The sequence below is a fragment of the Halyomorpha halys genome, unplaced genomic scaffold, assembly GCF_000696795.3.
Source record: "Halyomorpha halys isolate HHAL.00 unplaced genomic scaffold, Hhal_1.1 Scaffold482.1, whole genome shotgun sequence".
Classification (NCBI taxonomy): Eukaryota; Metazoa; Arthropoda; class Insecta; order Hemiptera; family Pentatomidae; genus Halyomorpha; species Halyomorpha halys.
In genome coordinates, this window is record NW_027109248.1 from 345,568 (window position 1) to 363,978 (window position 18,411).

An 18,411-nucleotide genomic window follows, 5' to 3' on the forward strand; every position below is an offset into this window, starting at 1 on the left:
TGAAAAAATGTATAAATTTTGAGTTATGCGCCAATAATGTTTAAGTTTGATCTTTTTTTTTTTTCAATCAATAATTGAAAGATTTCAATAACTAAGAACCTTCCCAAGACGACACCCAGCATCGAAAAAAACATGTAAATCGGTAAAGAACGTTCGGAGATTTTACATAAGCAACAAACGAACATTACATTTGTATTCATATAAATTGAGAAATAACTTCTTTCTTGGGTAATTTTTATTTATTTTTCATGAGTATTCGACCTTTTGGGGCCTTTTCACTTTCTTCAGAATTAAATTATTAATAATTTTATATTTTGCTTGTAATAAAACATCAATTTGTTATATTAAATATCTTTCAAATATTCAAACGTAATAACCTTTTTATACAAATATGTTATTAAAAACTGAGCGGTTGCTTCATATTACTTAAACCTCACATAATACACGACTGTATAGGAAGTTAATAAATTATCCCCCAAACGTCTTCGAATGACATTTCAGTTACGACATAGATTGAGACAAAGCCTTCGATGAGACAAGATATAAGAGAACCTGTATTAAATATGTCGCCCATCGGATGAATGGCGACCACATCAACAAGTAGGCGTACGATCAATACCTCGCTCTGACGTCGGAGGAGCTCTGGGCCTCAGACCTAGCCGGGCATGTAACCAGGGAGGCTGCCACCCATAGCGTTCAGGTAGGAAGTCTAGGGTATCTAGGGTTTAATGTGCATGTCTGTATCTCTAGCATCTCTTACTTTATCTCTTTACGCTTTATCTTTATATGTTAAACCTTTCTTTGGTGTCTATATTTCAGAATAAGCTTCCTATCGCTAAACAGATGGTACGAATTTAATATCAAAACAAAGTTTATTCCTCAATGATTCTGTGTTTTAAATACGAATATATTTAAGAGACACACTCTCAATACTGAACACCATCATATATACCAATATAGTCTAAATATATTGACAGGAAAAAACAGGCGGAAGGTAACTAGAGAAAGGTAGGTTGTAGCAAAGAAACAAAAACATAAGTGAACCCAAATATCCGAAGATTTACATCAAATTTATCATATTAGAGCTGTACCTTACCTTATTTTTATATTAATTTAAATAAACCAATGGACCCAATTACAAACTTCAGAAATAAGAAAGAAATAAAATCATTAATTCAACGAGAAATCCCAACGTGCAAGAATTAAATCAATTACCCATTTACTAATCGTCCGCATGTTACTGTAATTTTTATTTATAATACAAATTTATATTTATGTCATCTTTTTTTTATTTAGCATTCTAAATTTATTTTTCGATTATAAATTAATAGAATTTTAATCTGTTTTGTATAAGTCTCACTGAAGTGTAAGTAAAAAACTATAATAGTATTCAAAGACACCAAGGCTCAAAACAATATTATATGTATAATGCTTTTCAGATCCTTAATTTTAATGTTTATTTATATGTTTTTTATAGAACTATAGTTGAAGTGGTGCATATTACACGGCCGTTGTGAAGGACAACTAGCGATTCTCTTGTGATAGGTTATGGTGAATGCATCTCCACAATTTGCACCAATCATTCACCACTTTTAAAAGATTTTTGGTAACCAATTTTCGGTTATTGTAATTTTTAGTACATCAGACAAAGAACCTCCTACTCAGAACAGGGACAGGGAGAGGTATGAAGATTCTCAATTGATACCCATCTTCAAAGAATTTTTATATTCTACTTATTACTCGGTGTAAATAAATAATTCATATTTTAATAAATATAAATTTTTTTTTTTTTATAAACATTGCTAGAACAGATATGAACAAGTAAAATTCACAACATATAAGCCAGTATTGACTTAATTAACTTTATCAACTGGGCACAAAGCTACAATGAAGTTAGCCCTAATGGTTGAACTATGAACTTCCATGACAGTCAGAACTGACAGCCCGGTAAATGGTTTAATCCTGGCGATCTCTAGGCAATATTGATTTATCAAGAAATATTGTTTATCTAATTATAAATTATTATCATTAATAATTTGAAATTAATAAATTATTACTTAAAACTACAACAATAAAACATGATTATTTATAAACATATTTATAAATGTTCATAAAAATTTAATTAATATTAAAAAACGAAAATGTAAAAGTTATTTATAATAAATTATTTATAAACAGAATTTATTTAAAACAAAATTTACAATAAAAAAAAGATAAATATTACTAAAAAATAACCATTAGTTAGAAAAATGTCGACAATAACCACGCCCATTTTCGTTAAGCCACCAATAAACAATAATTTTAATCGGAAAATAAAAATAGATCAAATAACTAACGTTAGGGTGAATAATAATGACTAGATAATTGTTTCTAACAATTTTGGTTTATGTTAAATCAATATAAAAATCGATTATTGACCACTAGCATAATATAACAGCTGGAGCTCATAACTTATTATTTATCGCCTATTATTTAAAGAATAGATGCTATAATCTTTGGAAACAAAATAAAATAATGAGCGTTGTGATAAACTTTAAATAAAATGTTATCTGTACATGCATTAATTATATATCGTATATGCATTAAAGTAATTAACATTACATTAAATCAAAATAAAGTAACAAATGTTATAATAATTTAAAAGAAAATAATTGAACGAGACAATAATAATAAATGAAAATACACTAAAATGGTAATATCAATATTTTGATATTTTTTGATATTATATTATTAAATATATTATGTCTATCAATTATACATAAAAAGAATATAATTTGTTCAAACAATATAGAGCAAATATATATTATAAAACAGAAAGCGGAATTTAAGTGAAATTGTAAATAAATGAATAATTGACAGAAACTAGTTAGAAAAATAATAAACATTCTGTATTAAACTCTTATTATTTCAACAACTTTTATTAAGAAATTCTTATTCTTTTTGTAATAATTAAAATAAGTAAACATCAAAAACTAAAAGGATACATATCACCATAAGCGTAAAACAAAAAATAGATAAAATGAGCAATGACTGAAGCAAATATGATGTAAGTAAACATTGTGACAAAACATGTTTTTTTTTAATAATATATATTAAAATCCATTAGAAAATAATATATTTCTTAAAATCCAGTGAGTAATCGAATTCTCTGTTTATGTGATTAAAACTGAACAAAATGATTTTAATAAAATTTGAAAATTATCTATTGAGTGTTATTACAAACCGTTGTGAAACAAAGACTTAAAAAGTATATTTAAGTATTATAAAATATTTAATAAAATGAAGGACCACATTAATGAACATTCCTAAGGAATAACTTAATAAAGGTCTCCTTAAACTGCTACCTCCATTTCTCTTTACAAAATTTTCTTTTTATAAACTCTTGCTTCATTTATAACAATTCTATAGAAAATATTGCTTTTTTAGAAAATAAAACTGAGAAAAAGCTGTTATTAAGCAATTTTGTGAAGAGAATCCAAAGGTGTGCACTTAAAGGAAATCTTTAGTAAAGTCTTACTTAGGAGCGCTCATAAATACAGCCCTTAAACTAAAACGCTTCTTAAATTTATCGCGAATGACTTCAAGATTGATCGTCATACATTTTTTTGGCAAAATGGAACATTGGAATGCTTTTCAGAAAGAACGTTATTTCCTGTACTTAAGATAATTAATAATTTATTGAAAACATAATTGTTCATGTCCATTTTTATTACATTAAACAAATGATCTTAATTTTTAATATGGAATAAATAATTTTCCTGTATAAAAATTCTACTGAATTAAATTTAACTCATTAATTCATAAATTTAGAGAGATAAGTTCATATAGGTTTTAGTTAATCATTATATACATTAAGTTTCTATCTGAGGAGTAATTAAATTTATGGACTGCTAAAAAGAAAATTCATATGTTCCAATCACAATTTTTAAAACGTATACTGAACTCACGAAGAGACCCTTCTCAAGGACGGTAACAAATCATATTCGTAGAATTTATAAACGGTTTCACAATAATATACAAGGACATCTCATTAAAGTTTAACAACAGTTGGTAATAAATAACATTCCTAATGTAACTCTGTAAAGGTTTGAACCTTTACAACCTACCAACTCCTTAGTTGGATGAAGGATCTCTTAGTCGGATAACACAGTTTAGCTAAACGACAGAAGGATGTACTGGGTACTGCCTCCCTCATGTTCTGTATAATGCACCTAACTTACTAATTATTATAAAGGTTCAAAACAAATTGTTATTAAAAAAAAAATATTAATCCACATTGAATTAAAGATCTCTATGCACGTTAGCGCTTAAACGTCCATGTTGGAACTAGACCCTTCCAGAACAATCTCCGAGCACATCCATCATGTTCCTTCAACACCTAATCTCCTTCTCTGTTTTCCTTTTCTTCGCTACTTTCATTTTCACACAACGAATAAAATGTAAGATAGCTAAAAGCTTAAGCCAATCAGAAGATTTCCAGCTAACACTACGAATATATATATTAGAATGTTTGGTGGAATTTTATCTACGAAGCTTTTTAATAACACCTTAACCGTAAACAACTCAGCCCCTTATATAGCACAATATTACTAACTAATTCACAATTTAAAGATTTTACACGAACAAATATCAAACAACGACGAAACCCACAAAAATAATTTCAAGCAAAATCGTAAATTATAAGACTGATATCAAAAATCTCAACAAACATTATGGGGATATAATAACGTAACTAAATATACTTCTAAGTCTTTCGGGCTTAAGAATCCAAACTAAAAATATGAATTAAGAATTAAAAAAAAAAAAAAAGAATTCCCTATGAAGGTATGTCCGTCAGTTAAACCTTCGTTTAGGAGAGATTCACGCCCAAAGATTTTCATTGTTATAAATTATGTAGGTTATAATAATGAATTATATGTGTTCCAACTAGTTTATTAATAAACATTCATGTTAAATGTTTAAACTGATTACCTCGAGTATTAAGGCATCTTTCTTCCAAAGCCGCACTGGCGGAACGGTACTAGACATGAATTATAGTTTCGCAGGTTTCAATTATCCTTCTTAATAAAAAATTTAAATGATTGACCGTGTTTGCAAAGAATTTTTATTTTATGTCACCCAAAACAAAAAAATCCAGTGGTGTTAGACCTGGAGGGCGAGTCAATAACATATCCAGAGCCATTCGGCCAATGCTGCAATAGGAGATGCCAAGCCAGTCTTAATGCTCGAAGTAACGACTTGAACAAAATTTAATATGAATGTTAATGTAAATATTTCATTAATCAAGTAGTAGGAGCATTTACATTACATTTGGTATAAGCAATGAAAACCTTCAGGCATGAATATCTCCTAAACGAAGCGTTTACGAACATTAACTTCGTTTACGAATATAATAGAATTTTTTTCTTGTTTTGAGATCCTTAATTCATAATTTTTGTTAGAAAACCCTAACAACCATAAAAACCAAGTATAATCATAGATAGTTAAATTTCAGCAAGATGATTTATTTAAGTAATGTTCCAATATTAATAAAATATAAATAATATTAAATAAATATTTATAAAAATTAAATTAAATGTAATAGATATATAGTTAAAGAAGAACATAAAGTTTTCCGTGAAAAATACAGAGCTAATACTCAATGTAACAGAAAAAATGATAATGCTAAGAAGATAGAACATTAATGATTTAAGTTTTAACAAAAAACGAATTGTTAAGTTACATAAATGATTATGAAGGATACAAAATTTGTGATTATGAAACGGCACTTATTACTGATAAGACATTATTATTAAAATATTTTAATTGTTGTTTAATTAGGTTCATAATAAAATGGTGCAATTGCAAGGATTAGATTAACTGATGTTAAGGATGAAGACCCCGAAAAATTAATGAAGTTGTTTTATTAAAAAAACAGCATAGGAAGAATTTCATAAAACATTCAAATACTAAATAATAATCCATTTCTTCTGTTTATTTGTTCATTTTTCCCTTTCCACTTCAAAAACACCATCATATCATTCCACGAAATTCCCATAAACAATCCATCATATTTATTCTTTCTGTTATATTGTTGATATAACGTATGTGTTATTTACGATGAACTTTATCGGTATCATTTCTGTACTTTTTATTTCTATGCTAAATAAAATTTTATAATTAATCCAGGGAATTTGGATGAATAAAGTTTAATTGTCTGCTAGCTTTTCAAAACCGGAGTATTTTTTTTTAACTTTCTTTTTTAAAATTTATCAATTTATTTGTTATTAAAAATTATATTATTTAAATTTTAATTTATTTATATATTGATCGATAAATCAGAGTTAATTTTTACATTTGAATTCATTGATTAATTTCTTATCATTGTCTTTATATTTAAGATAAATTATGTGGTACATTTCTACCATAGGAAATAATGAATAGTTCAATGATCCCCCCTTTATTGTCAGTAGCTGTTAATGTTCACAATCCCGATGGGTACTTTTAAAAGTTGTGGCACTCTTAGTAAAGTGAGAAAACAATATTCCATTCAGTTTAATCAGTTTAAAAGTTCCACCAGTGCCATCTTTAAACCATGAGTCCCCTTATCTAATCCATAAATTAAAACGAATAAAGAATAAGCTGAGAAGTCCTATTGCTTTAACAAACATTAAGCAGTTTATCTTTGATATTGGTACAAACTGATGTATTTAAATAGACATTCGAGAAATAATTTATGATTTTTCTAATAAAAAATGAATTTTAATTTAACTATCCTGTAAATGGTCAACCTTTTTAATGTTACTTTTGGAACATTAAATAAATAATTGGTTTTAACCAACGTGATATTTATAACCAAAACCTTTTCAGAAAATAATTTTAAGGCCCCCAATCTCTAGCCTGCAGGGGGTTCGCATTTGATTAAAGATGGCCATGAGCTTGATTAATAAAAAACCTATATTTCATCAACAGTCCTGTTTCAATTCATAAAATTAATCAATAATCTGATTTTTGGAAAATAAAAGTTTGATCTTTTCGTTATTTATAAGAAAAAACAATACAAAATTTATCGCCTGGTTCAATAATTTTATTGAACCCTGCTACCACCGCACAATTAATAAGTTCTTGATGTAACCGCTTAAGTATATTAATTCATTGGGGTTAGATTTGATTGATAAAACGAATTTATATGAAATTTCGGAAGTTTTTGATAATTTATCAAACATTAGAGGAACTATAAAGTTTTTTTTATAATTTCTAAGTATTGTCCCAAAAATAATCTCAAAATATCTTAGAACTTTTAAAAAAAGTGGATTAAACTGCATCTGATCGAAAACTGACGTCATTTTTTCGACTAACAAAGATATCGAAATCATTGAGACGTTTTTTTAAAATAGGGGATAAAAAATTTAATTTTTTTTTGTAATTTTGGGATTTAAATACCGACTACAGTGATAATAGTTTATATATCAACTTTAAGATTTGTCAAATTATTTTTTCTTTAATGTGGGAAAGTATGGCAGAAGGGGTAGGATTACACGGGACTGAAGGTGCATCTAACACCTACGCATCGTTCCTTCATCGACTTCTGAGTTGCTTGCGCAAGTCCAAGCCAGAAAAACTCTACCAAACATTCAGAGAGCTGACAGAATATACGTTAAAAATAAGTTTGAATAATAATGTGCATTATGACATTTATTGAATATTTCATTACATTTGCCAGTAACTACACTTATACAATAAAGGGACACGTAACGCGGGAAAGAGGAATAAATAAAGTATTTATCTAAATAAGCTTATAAGTAGAACAGTTAAGATAATGGGGCCCTTGTGGCCGAGGTTGTTGAGGTGTCACCCTAGCAACCTCTTAGTCGGTTCGATTCTGACAAGACTCGACCTTCTCAACCTACTTAGAATAATGGTTACCTATCATATAACCTCAGAAATGGTTAGGTAGAAGGTAAACAAAAACAAAAAGTTAAAATATTAGGATAAATTATGACCTCAACATTGTTCGTTCATAACATAAACAGAGCAAGTTCCCAACCTTCTCCAACACTCCAAAAAAAATAACCAAAGTGACTAAAGGCCCATCCAAAACTAATATTTATGGCTAATACTAGTTCTTATCTGATTGCGTTTATTATATGAATACTAAGACTGTAAAAGATCACTTGCTGCAAATAAAACTCATTTGATATAGAGATTGAGATTTGATATAGTCATTTCTCAGCTTTCTCTCCAAAATTTATTGAGAAAGAGCTTTTCAGTTGTAGCGAAATAAATACACACGAAATATAGCGGCAGGCGTGGATGCAATAAAAAAAATACTATATCAAGCTTGGAAGATTAATGAGATTCTACGATAAACTCTTTTTGAAGCAGTTTATGAACTGAGGCGGATTTATGCTAAGGAAACAGAGTTGTTGCCGAAGAAATCACAACTTCGTCTTGAAAATTTTTTTTTTATATTTTTTTTCGGACCCGAATTATAATCTGGCTGTGACAGATAATTACATATCCTGTTATTGTAGCTCTGATTAATCCTGTGGATTCGAGAGCTCCTAGGAGAACTCCTAGCCTCTATAAAATGAATTGGGAGAAGTCTGCAAGATCAACGTGATCCAGAACAAATTACTTCCTTTTACAACCATTGTTCAAGAAATAGAACCCCCTTACAAACAATTGGTTGTAATGGTGCGGTAAAACAACATCTCTTATAGTAATATTAATTATAATTTTAATAATTTCTTAATATAAAATATTAATATTATTTTCTATTTTATAATTGATATTAAGTATGAAATAAAAAAATTATAAATGTTGAGATATAAGCTAATTTGTAATTTGCCGCTCTGTGGGAACAGGTGGGTCAGTGGTAAGGCACTGTGCTACTAACTTCAAGGATCCAAGTTCAAATCCGCCTGTGGAAGCTAATTTTATGCTTCACTGTAGCCCTGCGTTAGCTCTGTTGATTTGGGAGCGTCTGGCGGTCAATCGAGATTCTGACCAAATCGCCACATAGCACAACCGTTGGTCTAGTAATAGTACTTTACAAAGTTCATCCCTTAAACTCCTAACCCTTTATGGGCTATAGTGAGTGCTACACGAACGAACGTGAGACGAAAGTGACAAAATCGGTCGTGATTCCATAACTTAAATTAGTGTAAAATAAATAATTAACTATTAATTAATAAATTAAATACAAACAAAATTGTTTTGTTTTTTTAATTTTCTTCTATGACATAAATGTCATGACATAAATATATTCCATATATTTTTGAAAAAAATTACCAAGAGTTTTGTGACAGTTATGAATAATTTAAAATGTAAAGGTTGTTAAGATTTTACAACTTCTAATGCAATGATTTGTAAATGGGCTGGAGAACGTACAGTTTTACAGTAAAAAGTATTAATTATTTTAATTTAAAATAATAAAATTATATACCATGAGCCGATGGTTGTATAATGAAGAGTCCTAAGAAAAATACTGTATCAAAACATTAATAATATTGATCAGAGATGAATAAGAAAAACAACATGTAATACAAGCTCAATGATAGTAAAATTATTTAATGAAAGACAAGAAAAAATGCAAGGCATGTATATTGCAGAAACATGTGCATATGGAGGAATTTGAAGTACTAAAAACAGTTGTCATTTAAACAACAGCAACATTCCTAAACAGCTATAAAATGGAGGAATTCTTAATTGAGAAATAACCATCATGTGAGTCAATAGTCATGTGAGTCATCAAGTTCTAAAGGAGCTCTGCATAGTCAGGATAAATAATACATCCAACAGTAAGGATTTTATGCTCGTTTCAGCACTCCTAAATCTCTAGACATCCACCTTGCATACATTTGCAAAGCAAAAATGTCCTTTGGTTATCCAGCCTCATTGGTTATCCAAAAATAATGAATAAGTTTATTATCAATTTAAAACAATTTTGATCCTTTTTTTTCCTCTCAACTTTTATTTTCTAAAATTTCTCCAATGTTGTTCTAAATAAGCATAAATTTATTTATTATTATTTTGAAAATGTCCAGGTCATTCATAAAGAAAGTAATAATTTTAGAAGAGAAATATTAGAATCGATTTACATCTTAGAAAATATAAATTATACTGTCAATTTCAAATCAGAAGGGACTAAACCACCATTATTCTGAAATTTTGAGCAAAATAAATATGTAATTATTATATATAAAAAAATTCATAAATAAATAAATGTTAAAATCCTTAAATTGTACAAATGTATATGTGAAATAAATATACACTAATAAAAGTATGAATAGGTGAATAAATATGTTAAAAAATAAAATAAAAAAGAGGGGTATATGTATGTTTAAAAAATACACATAAAATAATGATAAATTAATTATGGATTTTAAATATTAAAAAATATAGTTGTGTTATAAGCAAAATTATTAAAAATGAATGTTAATTAAATTATATTAAAAATGTAAATTAATGGTAAAAAAATTATTGTTATATGATGAGGTGATAACAGAGCCATAACCTGTTGAAGGTAGGTTCTTGTTTTTAAGTTGTAAATGTAAGTGAAGGAAGGTAAGTGTTTTGTAAAAAAGTTTTAAATCTAAGTTATACATTTTTTAAAAAAAGTTATGTAAGTAAGAAATCTATTTAAAAACAAAATTTTATGAAGTTATTATGATATTATTTTAATGATTAATTTATTTTAAAGATGTGACAAGGGCAATTAGCCTGGAATTTTAAGATTTAAAAAAGAAATGACATCAATATGGTAGGGTAAGGTAGGGCCAAAGAAATCAGTGTGTAGTTGAAGGAAATAATGTAATTGTTATATAAGAATAAAAAAAAATTTTTGTAGGAGGTATCCTTGAGAATGGCCTGAGGGCCGAAACGTTGGAGAAATTTTAAAGAATAAAAGTTGAGAGAAAAAAAAGGATCAAAATTGTTTTAAATTGATAATAAACTAAACGACTCTCAAACAAGCATATATAAAAAACAATTAATCTAATGAATAAGTTTAATTTATCTGTCATCTTTTACAACCCAGCTCAAATTTCAGATTTTCTAATACAATTTAATTTAAGAACACTTTATTTACACGACAACTTCTATAACTAACCCCAACAAGGAAATGCATTATGGAACAGAAGCTAACTTTCTAGACTGCCTGAATATTTTACAAGGCTCTCCTCCTACCTTTAGGATTGGATGCGATATTCCTTAATGTGTTGCTAAGATAATGAAAGCATGATCATATTATGTTTCCTAGGCGGTTTAATTTGATCTCGTCAATACGAATCTATGTGAGAACCTAAGAGTAGAAGTAGGATAATGCCAAGTATAAATTAATGCAAATTAAAACGTAAAAGTTGAAGGACTTATTTCACGTTCAGGTTATATATATATATTGTTTATTGTTATTATTATATATATTGTTCAAGACAAATATTTATGTAAAACTATTATGATCAATTTATTTGAGCCGCGGTACCATTTCTTTAATATAGTTTAAGAGGTTATGAACCCCAAGTTTACAAATATACTTTAATCCAAAATAATTCATACTAGTTCGTAAATTTAATGAGCGAGATCTCTGATGTCAGTTTTATTAAATGAAAAGTAGTTATTATACAATAGAAAAACTCCGCTTGACCGGTCCCCTTTTAATCAGCCCTCCAAATTCTTCGACAAATTTGATGGTTTCTGATTATCTGATTAATAATAAATCATTGATGTTCATTTAAATATAATATTCATAAAATTAATTTGAACAGATTATTCTTAGCTCGATTTAGTTAGTGAGTATTATATAAGAGAGAGAGAGAAAAACTTTATTAAAACCAAAAAAATATATATAGTGAGTCTCATGTACGTAGGAACTATCGAAATGGTAGTAGTACGATAACACTTCAACCGTCTTAATAATATCTTTTCAGTTGCCTTCGGAGATTAATGGGAATGGACTGAGAAAAGAAATAAGAAACACGTGGGAATAGAATTGGTCTGGGTATAGAATTGATGATAGTTGAAGATATCAAGATAGTTTGATGCACGAAAACTGAGAAGTTTTTAATAAAAATAATATTACTTTATTTTTTTGTTTCATAATTCAAAAGTCTATAATAAATATTAAAAATATAAAAATAAGTTCCACAGTAAAGGAGAAGAATTAAATAAGTACGAAATATATAGAATAGTTCAAAGAGCTTTGAGACAAGATATTTAGGTATTAAATTATTCCTTGTAAATGTTTTAATTTTTAACAAATTACGAAATATTATTCATATTGATTCATGGGATAAAATAATACATTAAACAGATAAATATTTACATGCTATTTTTAATATTCAGTGAAACTATTGGCTCGAATACCGTTTTATGTTATAAAATTTGAAATACAACTTTTTTGTTGTTTTTCTACTTTTACTTTTATATATGAAATATAAACTAGGAGGGGGAAGTATTACGATCGTGAAAAAATGTAAATCCGAGTTTTCGACGGAGCTATACGTTTTGAGGCATCCTGAGTCTATATAACCAAGTCTAGCAAAATGGTCCGTGTTTACGTAAATAGGTTCACTCAAAAACAAAAAGTCGCGCGAAACTTTAGCAATAAAATCGATTAATTGGAAGTGTTACATTATATAATCAATTTACCGATTTTTTCTATAGATTTAGATAAATTCGATATTTTAAAATACAATTTAGTGATCTTTAATATCAGCTATATCAAAAAAGAAATACTATAAAAGGGCTTAAATGTCGATTTTTTTAAAACTCTATCTACAAAGTGCCTTTAATTATATTTATTTGATATAATCAACCATATCACATTATTAATTGTAAGGAAATAAAAATAAATATGAACTTTGCAAGAATTTGATAATTAATTAAAGGAGAAAATGGTTTTTATAAAACCAGCCCAAACGGAAAATCCCCGATCTCTTTCGATACCATTCAATATTCAATGTTATCTTTTACTAAACTATTGTATTATAGGCAGTAAAAAGTTGATAGTTGTTTTTACACCTCAAGAAGCCCTTAGTGCGAATTTTAATGGCAACTATAAATTTTGTTTCCATATAATGATGTCTGGGAAAAGAAAAAAACCTTAAAATTCCCATCATCTTTTATTTAATTAATTAAACGACCTTTCATAACGTCCCTTTTCAAATCTAATTCCTAGAATCATAAATTAAACATCATCCACAATCTTTTACATAAGTAACATCTCTTGTTTTAAATAAATCATATCTATACATAATAACTTATTTAAAAAATATATATTTTAAGACCTTAAAGTATTTTTTTCATTAAAAAAAAATTACCATTTCTCAATGTTAATAGGTATAAACAATATAGGAATATAAAATATGAAAAAAAATTTAACTATTTCTATCTCATGATAGTTATGGCCTAACTGTTTTGAAAAGTAAAAGGACTAATTTTATCTAAATGTAGAGTTGTAAGAGAATGAAATGTTTTAATTCATTATGACCACTATTGCTTAAACAATATAATAGCTTATGATTAAATAACAATATTAAGATAAAATTTTATGTAAAACAAAAGTCACCAATAATAACAGAAAATTAGAGTAAGCCATTATTTGGCGTGTCCTGCACATCTTGTATTTTCAAACAACTTTATTCCAATCCATGTTTAGAAATGAAATTTTCAGTAATTTAGACATATGCTGATGACAAAAGAATACTCCGAAACGTAGAAAAGAAGTTAAGAAATGCAGATTCTTCAATAATTTATCCTAATATAATAATTTGATTTGAGACAATAAAGCATTACAAAACAAGCCAGTAGTTTTGGTGGCTAATATAATACCTAAGAAAATATGTAGTGTAACATGTGTTAAAAACTACGAACAAGTATACAAAAAATAATAAAAGTAGGTGCTTGGATCTAAATATATAGACTCCACTTAGATGTAGCTATAAGCAAAAAAGTCAACCCTAGGGAAATCTGTAAGCAATTCCTTGGTAGAGAAAGACAAAACCATTCCACTCTCCCCTACAGAATGGTTTTTCGATATCAATGGAAGTGCCCTAGAATTGATTTTTATTCATTTTTTCAACTGATCGGAAAGTTATTAAATAACCGAAGGGTGTACAACAGCAAGGGAATAAATATATAGATATTCCAAAATAAAAAATATTATAATCATGAATCAATTACCTCCTCCTCCCGAGTCGGTCATATGTACATTAAAACCAACGATGGACGTACACATTGATGGAGGAATGGTACGATAAACCATTTTGATATCCGATCATTCAAAATTGAAAGTGGAGTACATCGTGCATTTCACTTTTTCTTGCAATAAAATAATGACTAAACCAGCTATTTGTTTATTGTGAATCAAAAGAGAAATTGCAAAAGCTCCTTTACTCTGAACAAAGGCCATGCAAGAAGTAGATGTAGTCCCCATTCGTACTTTTCCAACCCATTTAAGGGTACCCTCTTTTAAAATGGTGGATGAGCAACAGAAGGTATAAAAGCCCTGAAGTCGATATAAATGACAATAATCACAATAAAGGCTCAACGAACCCGAAGGTTCGATACTGTTACCACCTCTCTCTATATACATCTGTCTAGTAACGGCCGTCCAAACATAATTCACAAGACCAGCCTTTCCACAATCCTGCCACTTAGGCATCGGTTTAGTACTCGGACGTTTGCCCGTCGGTAGTGTTTTTATTAACACATCCGTTCATTACTAAGCCCAACAATCTTACACGCCTATTTTATTCACCACAATGTAATAACCTGAGTTATATTGACGAGAAGCAATTTCCTCAATTCGGCGCTGTGTGGACTTATATAAGGTTGACATACCGATACCGATACCGATTTAAGGCTTATTCATAAATGATTAAGAATACATTATCTCCCACAGCCAGACGGGAGTTATGCCTTTACAAAGTGAACTATCACAAGATAGTCAAGAATTATCTCTGGAGGGAATACAATAAATCGAATAAAAACCTCACAATTACAGTTAAAAAAATATGTATCACAAAAACTAAGGAAAAAATCTTATGAACCGCATTAATCCCGACTTTTTAAGAATAAAATTATGTAATAATGACCGAAACCTATCGCAGCTTTATTCCATATCCATATATACGAGTATTTCACATTTGTTTGTTAATTCAGAAGACTATAGTAATAATCTCAGATTCGTTGAGCTCTCTAAAAAGTTTGAGAAACATGTACCCCGAACATCCACTCATCATGAGAATTCAATATTTTCTTCTAAAATTATCACAACAAGGTAAATCCATTATTTTCATATGGGCTCCAAGCCACATTTTTTTTTTTTCCGGCCAAGACTCCCATTGGAGTCCTATACCAAGCCACATTGGCATTGTTGGTAACGAGCTCGCAAACAAAGCTGCCAGAGAGGCACTCACGCTCCCTGGCCGAGGCACCGCCATTCTTACCCCATCAGAACTCAGTACACCCCTTAAATTACAAATATTAGAAAAATGGCAGGCCAAGTGGGATGAAAGCTCTCCCAGTAAATTAAAAGAAATAAAACGATCAGTAAAACCATGGTCGACATCCTACCGCAACAGCCGCAGGGAGGAGGTTGCTCTGGCCCGCTTGAGAATAGGTCATACTCTCCTCACGCACTCTCACCTGATCAGAAAACTGCCACCTCCAACGTGCAAATATTGTCAGTCCATTCTTATGATTAGACATATTTTTGAAGAGTGTACTCACTATTTGCCAACAATAAACAGGATAGGACTGATCCCAAATTTATCCGAAACTCTCGCAGATGAGGAAGCTAAAATTACACGAGTATTTGAATTTTTAAAAGCACATCGCCTTCTTTTTAAATTATAACTCCTCTTCGATTTTTATGTTTTTTATTTTATTTTTTTTTTTAATTATTTTGCTATTTTTTTTTATTTTTCTATTTTTTATTTATTTATTTTATTTTTTTACTTTTGTCATGCCATAGGCGTTGATGACCAGAGGGTTTTACACCTTTAAGCAACAATCAACAACAACATTTGTTTGATGTTTTGATCTATTCTATTGGCGATTAGCAAACATTTTTGCTGCGCTCTATTCGATTTCCAATTCAACAATTTTTTTGTTTGCGAAATGGAGGTGAAGTTTCTTATTTTTCAATTAATTTAAGAGTTCGGTATATGTTACATTAAAAAAATAATTAATATCATTTACTTATTTAATTTTGTAACCTTCGTTATTTTAGTTTTTTTTTTTAATATCTACAACAAATTTAATTTTCTACAAAATATTAAAACTTTTGTTCGTAATCTACTTATAATAAGTTTCTTTGCCACAAGTAGGGCAGTTTTTCCAATAGACAATCGATGTTTAATAGTATGCTTAGGCCATATTGAACTTCCATCAGTTTGTCAAGAGCTTACTTATCTTGATTGTTCTCAACGAAAGGTCAATAATAATTCGTGTCATCCTAAAATAATGTTTCAAATGATCAATATATTACCAAAATATTTTAAGATATTAAACGGAGATGGTACACGTAGAATTAATAATAATTAATTTGAAAGTATAGTAAAACTTTTGCATAACAAATACCCACGAGGATAGATATTTTGTTCGATGGACTGGTGTTTCTCTTAAAAGGGTTTACTATAAAAAAATGAAATGAAAAAATTATCTACATTTCGTCTCTGAAGCTATGGTAGCTTGTATTTATAAAAATTCAATATGACTTGTATACTATTATAAAAATATATGCATACATCAATTTAGTGATATTTTGTCCCAAACATCGTTTAATAGAATATTATTTATTTCCTTTCGAAATGTCTTTGGTACAATGTACTGGTTTTTTTTTTTATACATAAAGATTTTTTTTTGGAATAAATCTGTTGTAGAAATATTGATCCGTCATGACCACACACTATCGTCAAGCTGTGGTTGCTAGGGAGAAGTATGAAAGAGCACTACCGCCTTCATTGTCCTAAACTACGTCTTTTAGGATTTTTACCATCCTTTTTTTTTTTTAGTATCGAATTTATTCAGATTTTTTTAAAAGTATTAAAGTAAAAAAATGTTTACATATTTAAAAGTTTTTTTTTTTAATTTAAAATTAAAAAAGTAGCCAGTAAGGCCAGAACTAGATACCAATCCTTCCATGATAAACTTCCCAACCACTCAAACCCTACTCCTTCATTACCTAATAATCCTCCAAGGCGTCTGAAAAGAAGATGACTTCGAGATCTAGAAACGTTATTGGAGTTCTATCAATGGGTAAATTTTCCACAAGTTTGTATCATGTCATTTTACCCTGTTAGGGATAAAATGACATGATAATAATTTACTTGTTGTATATATTCTTATACAGTTGTAAATTACAATAAATATGTTATAAAAAAAATTTTTAAGAATATATATATTTTTTTTTGGATTGCTGTTTCGTTGAAAATGTAATTGAATAACTTCATCGAGTCATTAATTCAATTTATAAACACGTAAAACATTTATGTATCAGCTGACTGCATACATAGAATCAGTGGCGTACATGGGTGACGACAATAATCGTCATGGTTCAAAAACAGGTTTAAGTATTTGAGTAAGGAACATGTCGAACTTTTAGTAACAGTATATTTCAAAAAATTAGAATTAAAGTTGTCATGAATTATCATAAGTCGACCAGCAACAACCAATCCAATTAAAAATTAAATATATATAAATTAAAAAACTATTTTTCTATAGGATGCCAGTTGTTCAGAAATTTATTGAATATTCTTGGAAATGAACTACCTCAAGATACAAGAAAACTAACTTTATTTCCTAATTGGTGCTGAAGCACCAAGGGTTGGAGGGGGGATACTAACTTTATTATTATTTTCTTCAACAGTCTTAAAAGTGAAATTTCGTTAAATGAATTCGCAACTTTGAAATGGTTTTCTGTAATGATGTGTTATAACGTGGAATTTTTACAAACTATTTGGTTAATCAAAATTAATAACAATGAACAAATCTCTCAGTCTTAAACGAACCAATACAAGTGAAAAACGAAGCACACAATAAAAAAATATATTTTTCCCGTAGAACCAATAATGCTTCGAAATAATAACTTTTAGTAAATGAAGGATTATATTATCTATTATCGAAGTGAATAACTTTTAAATCAAACATTTTTTTGGCACTGACAGCAACAATGCGATCCAAAAAAAAAGTTAACCAATTTACTACAGCTTGGTTCATACGATTAAATAAAGTACATCAATAATTTCCCTTACTCCAATTTTGAGTAACTCTGCAAAATAATCGGGCTACATGTTTAATTATAATTCATATATTACTAAGAGGTAAGTATGCAGTAAAGAACGTAAGTACAATTTAAATATTAACCATAAAGAAAACTGATTATAAAAAGAAATTAAATGAAAAAAGCAATCGTTGAAGTACAAT

At 28.6% G+C, this 18,411-nt stretch overlaps 1 protein-coding gene across 4 annotated transcripts in view; it reads left to right on the plus strand.

Moving 5' to 3' along the window:
* Positions 1-625: 625 nt before the first annotated feature.
* The window catches only part of IA-2 (tyrosine phosphatase IA-2), a 174,449-nt gene continuing 156,663 nt past the window's right edge, over positions 626-18,411 (plus strand). For all 4 annotated transcript variants that reach the window (XM_067047475.1, XM_067047477.1, XM_067047476.1 and 1 more), the window contains exon 1: positions 626-700. The gene's annotated coding sequence lies outside the window, so the exon portion shown is untranslated. The remainder of the gene's footprint in view (positions 701-18,411) is intronic.